This window comes from Podarcis pityusensis (assembly GCF_964106645.2).
Source record: "Podarcis pityusensis genome assembly, chromosome: 12".
NCBI classification, from domain to species: domain Eukaryota; kingdom Metazoa; phylum Chordata; class Lepidosauria; order Squamata; family Lacertidae; genus Podarcis; species Podarcis pityusensis.
In genome coordinates this window covers 25,139,562-25,147,748 of record NC_138037.1, presented here as the reverse complement: position 1 = coordinate 25,147,748, position 8,187 = coordinate 25,139,562, and positions in this window count along the sequence as shown.

The following is an 8,187-nucleotide window of genomic DNA, read 5'->3' as shown; positions in this document are numbered from 1 at the left end:
ATGTTAATGAAGTTGTAGATGACAGGGTGCCAGCGTTTTGCACCTGTTTCGCCCTAGCAGTCCAAGTAATCAAGAGGCCACTGTTCGCCCCCGATGGGGCCCTTTTACTAGGGCTTGCAGGTAGCACACTCCTAAGGTAGTTTTCCGGGCTTCTTCAGTGGTCTAATCTCAAAGTCTTGATACATGTATTGATAATTCATTCTTATAGAGAATACTCTTTCTTGGCTTAAGCTTAAGAGACTGGTTTGCTTAGCAGCTTGCCCTCCCCTGGGCGCACCTCCCCAGGCACACAAGCGGCTTTCTCCGCTGCTGGCTGGATCTTCAGATACCAGCAATAATTTTTTGTATGTGAAGAGGAGACAAGCTACTTGGAGCAGACCCATGTAAATTCAGAGAGTCTTTGGGAGGCTGGATGCATAACATAGGCAAAGGTTCGACCTATGTACACATTGTAACATTCCTCATTGCATACCTTTTGGAATGTGGACCGAAAACAAATTCCATTTTTTCTGCAATACCTAGGATGCTCTGCCAAAGAAATTTGCAACGGTTGGTTGTGGCTTGGGAAACTTATGGCTATTGTTGGACTCCCATCAGTCCCTGCCATCATGATCAATGATTATGGGTGATGGGAGTTGTGGTCCAACAATATTTGGTGGTCCACCAATTAGTCGTCCTGGTTTAAATGATTGATCTGACATTGTAGAAGAGGTCATAAAAATGTTACAATATTATGTGATATTAATTAAAAGGCTAACATTATTGGGGATTTTTTTTAAAAGAATACAAGTAGGTGAGTTTGAAGAAGACAGGTTCTTCAGTAGTCAATGACCTAATAAGTAGCTTGTAGTCAAATTGTCACAGCATTTCCATTTGCTGAAAGAGAGGACGGAACACCTGGCGATACTATTATTGCACTATGGAGGTTCGTACATTTCTTCTGAAGCATCCATTACTGGCCATTATTGGGTATATATAAGACTGGGCTAGGTGGGCCTTTGATGTGACACACTATGGCAGTTCATTTGTTCACATCAATGTTACGTGCAATTGCTGCAGCAAAGTGCTAAACACTGACCTGCCACTGGTCATACTGTAGCTGCTCTCTAGATAAATAGAGTTAAGTCTCTAGGGCTGTTAATCTGACACTTTTCATGAAAACTAAATTCACACCATAAAGAAGCAAAAAGGGAAAATGCACAGCCTGGTTTAATAAAATGATGTTGAGTTGTACAGACCTGTAATAAACCAATAAAACTGGGGAAGTGGCTCTATTTTCAGAGCCGTTGAAAAGATGTTTTCGGAGCAGCGCACTAAACAAAACTAATTTATTCTGGTAGTGTTTCCAGATGGACGGAGGCATTCTGAAAGGAACCCCATTTAAATTTAGTGGTAAGCTTACAGAGGCTTTGTGTAATTGGAAAACAATGGTAGTGGCATGGCTTTTGCAAAGAATGGCACCGGTACAGAAATATATATATATATAAATGTATTTCTATGGCACTGGTATCAAAATAAAGTTGTTGTTTTTCCGCTTTCTCTATGCAATAATTGCATTTTTGTATCATTTACATCCCTAATAAGACACTACAATCACTATTACATGCGGGTTTCTCTTGCTAGATCAGTAAAATTAGAAGAGACAGGCACCACTTTAAGGCACTTGGGACAATTTACTTTGACATAATAGGCCCTTTCTGGGGGACTAAGGAGAGAAGTAGAAGTCTTACAATGCATTCCCATTTTAGTATGGTTAGATGGACCTGCTGCTTTTCATATTACTGATTACAGAGGTTTTTTTTAACTTGCTATAAACAGATCGCCACATTATCCTGGTTCTCGTTTTATCCTCCAAATTGTTCTCTTCCCTCTGTTATTCACCCAAGGTCATACATTTAAAGCACATGGCTTCCCCCAAAGAAGAGCCAGTGTGGTGTAGTGGTTAAGAGTGGTGGCCTTGTAATCTGGTGAACCGGGTCCGATTCCCCGCTCCTCCACATGCAGCTGCTAGGTGACCTTGGGCTAGTCACACTTCTCTGAAGTCTCTCAGCCTCACTCACCTCACAGAGTGTTTGTTGTGGGGGAAGAAGGGAAAAGGAGATTGTAGCCGCTTTGAGACTCCTTTGGGTAGTGATAAAGCGGGATATCAAATCCAAACTCTTCTCTTCTTCTTCAAAGAGTCCTGGAATCTGTAGGTTGTCAACAGTGCTCGGAATTTTACCTCTGTGAGGGTTCCAACTACAGTTCCCAGAATTCTTCAAAGGGAGCAACAGCTGTTAAAATGTGGCATGGATGTGCAATATATGTATGATGTGGGTGTGACCAAAGTATAACCCAGTTCATTACAAGGTTCCTCCTATATCTGCTGTGAATTCTGCCTTTCAAGAGCTGACATACACCTTTGGCGCCTGCATTTATTCATAGGTATCATGGTGTGTTATACTCACTGATTAATAGTGAAGCATTGAAAATGGGCATACTATCACCGAGCCGTGATTTTGTCTCACTGGAGTAGTTTAAAAGCAGCTGCCAGATGGAACATAATATTACATACCGCTGCAATATACAGAATGTCTAGTTTTGGACATCATATGTGATTTAAACCATCAGAGGCACAATCTAGAAGCGTTTCCTGTTGTGCTACCATCCCCGTTCCCACTCATCTTTCCCGTGTCGGCATACACAACCAAGCTCTGGGATACAAACATATTCGAAACTCTATTAAGGCAGTTAAACCATAGAGCCTAGGACTTGCCGATCAGAAGGATAGCAATTTGAATCCCCGTGACGGGGTGAGCTCCCGTTGCTCGGCCCCTGCTCCTGCCAACCTAGCAGTTCGAAAGCACATCCAAGTGCAAGTAGATAAATAGGTACCACTCTGGCAGGAAGGTAAACGGTGTTTCCGTGCGTTGCTCTGGTTCGCCAGAAGCAGCTTAGTCATGCTGGCCGCATGACCCGGAAGCTGTACACCGGCTCCCTTGGCCAATAAAGCGAGATGAGTGCTGCAACCCCAGAGTCGGCCACGACTGGACCTAATGGTCAGGGGTCCCTTTATCTTTACCTATGTGCCCATGTGGCCCAGTTTGGCCATACTGATGTCAGACCCACGCCAGAAATTTATTTCATTTCAACCATCATGGTTTCCCACACACAAACAATCCTGTGAACTGTAGTTTGTCAAGGGTGCTGAGAGTTGTTTCGGTAACACCACCCCCCCCAGAAAAGGTCATATGCAATAACTGTGGCCCGTGTTTTTGTTAGCCCCCAAATGGAAAACAAGTGAGGTCCCAACCAAAGAAGATTGGCAGACTTAACGTATAGAATAAGAGAACAAGAAGAACATATGTTTAAAGAAGATTGGAAAACGTTGATTGAATATATGGAAAATAATTGTGTGCAGCTGGCAGCATTAACAGTGTAAATAAGTTCTGATAGATGCAATACAGTACAGTCATACCTCGGGTTATGCATGCTGCAGGTTGCGTGTTTTCGGGTTGTGGACCGTGCCGAACCCAGAAGTACCAGAATGGGTTACTTTCAGGTTTTGGTGTTTGTGCATGCGCAGAAACACAAAATGACATCACGTGCATGTGCAGAAGTGCCGAATCGCATCACACGCGTGCGCAGAGACAGCGTTTCAGGCTGCGAATACTGCAGGTTGCGAACATGCCTTCCGCACGGATCATGTTCGCAACCCGAGGTATGACTGTAATGGAAAATGGATTGGTATAGTTTTTGTGAAATGTGCAGGGGATATAAGATATGTAAAATGAACCATGGAAAGAGAAGAAGGGAAGTCACTGATATCTTAAGTATGTAAAATGTTTATTTGAAATTGTAAAACAGAAAATTTAATAAAATTTAATAAAATTTAATAAAACAACTCTCTCATATATATATGGGTACCCCACAAAGAGCTCCAGCTCCAAGGGAGAAACATGACTGTTAAGGTGTTTTAAATGTATGGTGTGGATGTGACTACCAAAATCAGTATGTGACCACCAGAGGATGTACGCTTCTGAATACCAGCTGCTGGAAACCACAGGGTGGGAGAGTGCTATTGAGTTCAGGTCCTGCTTTGGGGCCTGCCATGGTACCTGGCTGGACACTGGGAGAAGAGGATGTTGCACTATAGATGGGCCACTGACATTGTCCTGTTCCAACAGGGTCTTATGTTCTTATGGCCACCTTTCTGATTGCCTGTACCTGGCTCACTCCTTAGTGCCTGCTAACAGCTATAAAATGAGTCTAAAAGCAACAGCACTGGATGGGGTTGTTGTTGTTTTTTCATCATCTGATAACTACCTTTCATAGTACATTATGCACAAACTTTGTTCCAAATGGTTAGCTCTGGGCCCTTGGGGCTATCTGCATACTTCTCTATTCTTCTCTATGCTGCCAGCTTCCTTGGGCAGACCTAACCACCTTCTCTGTAACTCAAGTTCGCCTGACTGAGCTAATCTAAACATAAGAGCAGCAAGGTGCAGATTTCATCCTTAAAATGTAATAGATTTTATTTATCCAAGATCAACAAATAGCATCACAATGCAAAGTCTAAATTTCTTTGTTGCCCAGGGGAGCCCAAGAGGCAATAAATCAAAGCAACACAGCAGCCAAATGGGTGATTGTTTTCAATTAAAAGAAAATAGACCTTGCCTTTCCTTGTCAGGATACACACTTAAGAACATACTAAATAATCAAGCTAGAAAGTATGCTCTCAGGAACAGTTGTTTTGTTTTAATGGAAAATCCTCGATGAATAAAAAAGTAGAAGGATGAAGCTCCCTACACATAGCAACTTCTGTTTCTGTTCTGAAATTTATTAGCACTAAAGGTGACAGTGTCAACAATTTTGAGTTTACAATATGCATTACCAAAATGGAAGGTACATAATGCTGCTTAATCCTAGGCAAGTTTACTTAGAAGTAAGGCACAATTATTAAACTGGCTTTCTTTTTTCTTTAATAAAAATGACTTTTTTAAAAAGAGTAGAAGTCAATTAATTCAAGAGGACTTACTCGCAAGTAAATGTGCATGGAACTACAGCCTATATACACACTTGAGAAGCAAATAAATGGGGGGGGGAAATGGCCCCCTATTCTGCAGATGCTCTTGAGGGCCTTGCCAATTTTGGGGGTAGTTTTTCAATATAAATTTTGCCCAAGATGACTATTTTAATTTTCTTTGGATAAGCTTCATGTAAATATTGGAGGAAAAGTATTAAAATCCCACCTCCATTTCTGTGATACTCATTTGGTTTCATGAGCTGCCAGAGTACAATAATATCTACTAGCAACAATAAAGTCCTTTATATTATATTTAAGCAAATGTTTAATGGCTGGGAATATTATGGGCTGTTTAAGTTATGCGATTTTAAAATAATTTAAACTATATTCAATATACACAGAGGCAAGCAGCATTAGATCCCTTTGTAGCACAAGTCCAGGAGTTCCTTATATCTATGCTGCTGCAAGCATATGTGATCATAAGAACATGATAAGCAGCAGCCAAGAGGGTCTGGATCAGGGGTCAGCAATCTTTTTCAGCAGGGGGCCAGTCCACTGTCCCTTAGACCTTGTGGGGGGCCAGACTATATTTTTTTGAGGGGGGGAGAATGAATGAATTCCTATGCCCCACGAATAACCCAGAAATGCATTTTAAATAAAAGGACACATTCCACTCATGTAAAAACACACTGAATCCTTGAATCCTGGACCGTCTGCGGGCTGGACAGAGAAGGCAATTGGGCCGGATCCAGCCCTGGGCCTTAGGTTGCCTACCCCTGGTCTGGATCAAGACCACAATATGCAAGGAAGAGGGTTTGATTCCTTCTTCCTGCACCATTGTCACAACAACAACAACAACAACAACAACAACAAACAACACACCCCTTTCTTCCAAACTGCTATATTCTCCCCAGGGAAGAAGCTTCTATTGTTGTAAATTATACACCTACAGGCAGGAAAACATTTGCTACATTTTCTCAATAAGTGATCAAATATAGGCAACCAATGCTGAGTATTCATTTACCACAGTGTTCACATAACCATTTGACAAGCTGGTTATCTGCGTTGTTCAGCCAAGCGGGGAGCAGTATTTTCCTTTTTTAAACAATCCCATTGCTTCTCTTGATTTCTTACTAGGTGCAAAAGTGTAGTAAGAGATTCCTCATGGTCGGACAATACTTTCCCCATTTGACCATGTAAACTGGTAACATTCCCTCTAGGCAATGATAATTTGTTTAATATAGTCATGGGCTTCCTTGAAAGTCATTGCTGACCTACATTATCCACGCAGAATTGTTTCATCAGAATAATTCGTCCAGGCAATATGAGTAGATGTTGATGGGGCTTCTCTGTTGATCTTATTAATAACTCTCCTGGAGTGGGTTGCTTTTGGTTGAGGGCATGCCACTTTATTATTATCATTACTTGAATTTATATACTGCTCTATACCCACAGGTCTCAGGGTAGTTCACAGAATAAAATCAAAATAGAAAACCACAAAATACACAATCAAAATAAAAATAACAACAACCCAATAACCACTCCCTACTAGAAATAGCTGGGACGTGGGTGGCGCTATGACTTGCTGATCAGAAGGTCGGCGGTTTGAATCCCCGCGATGGGGTGAGCTCCCGTTGCTCAGTCCCTGCTCCTGCCAACCTAGCAGTTCGAAAGCACACCAAAGTGCAAGTAGATAAATAGGTACCGCTCCAGCGGGAAGGTAAACGGCGTTTCTGTGTGCTGCTCTGGTTCACCAGAAGCGGCTTAGTCATGCTGGCCACATGATCCGGAAGCTGTACGCCGGCTCCCTCGGCCAATAAAGAGAGATGAGCGCCGCAGCCCCAGAGTCGGCCATGACTGGACCTAATGGTCAGGGGTCCCTTTACCTTACTAGAAATAGAAATATAATACATATCAAGCCTAACAAACTTCAGCCTGAAAAGTGAATGCTCAAAGTTCTCTCTCCCCACCTCAGCTCTTCCCATCTTGCTCCTGCCCCCCCCCCCCCCGCAGCCTTGCTGTGCTAATGAAGTATTAACAGGCTTGTCTCTCTGGATCAAGTCAGATAAGGACAAAGTACGATATTACAAAAGGCCTCACACGAGTACCCTGTCACAGTTAAAATTCAATTTAGTACAGTATAGTCTTAGGACACCAGCTTGAGAAATTTCAGTTTCAACTGATCTAAATCATTTTAGATCCATCTGTCCACCTTCTGACAATACATTATGTTAACATACATGCTATGAAAGTACCTGCAATAGCTTCATATGCTTAATTTATGTTCCACACATGCCACTTAACAGTATCTTGAGCACATTGCAGGTTTTGGCCATGCAACCTCACCAAACTGGATTAAGGTGAACATGATGCCACAGGAACTGTTCTTTATGTGAAGTGTAAAACCATTTTTATCATGGCTGTTTTCTAAATCTTTCGGTTTTCCTTTGCTTTGCTTCTAGATGCACAATGCACTTAAAGCTCTAAAACTGTTGTTGGTGTTTGGTTATATAAAATGCCACCGAGTTTACAAGGCACTGATTAACGTAGCACTTATTGTTTTGTTCTCATTAAAGATTGCCCTTTGATCTGACATTGTGCAGATCAGGCCGCCTGTTAAGATGGCATACCTAAGGATCATGGCTGTAGGCAGGATTTTTGTTAGGAGGTGCAACCTTTCGTTAGGGGGGCAGCACCTCATATTTGTATTGTATTGATTATGGGGGGGCAGCTTCCCCCCTGCCCCCCCCAGCTACGCCCATGCCTAGGATGCTCTCTTCTGCAGAATGTCATATTCAGTTGTGCATATGTTGTAGGTATCCGGATTCCAAGCTAATTGGCAGCAATAATGTGGGATGGAACTTTGGGGAGTTTCAACGGGAGGAGAGAATTGTGCGAAATGGGCTTGGATCCTAAAACAAGTTAACAAGCAGCTTCGATTCGAATTGGGGAAAAGAACAAGCCGGCTGCCTTTTGCGCCCGTGACACGTCCAAAGCCTAATTCCTTGCGCGTGAAGGAACCAGGATGCTCTGAACGTCGTAGCACCTGCCGCATATGGCGAGGGAGAAACGAGTGTGGCTTCCTTCTTGTTCACATAGTGAGAGGGTGCACGGAGCTCTTCCCCTGCTGCGGGCTCCCTCAGTAAACGTGCATAAGATCGGGTGGTTTGCAAGGCAACCAA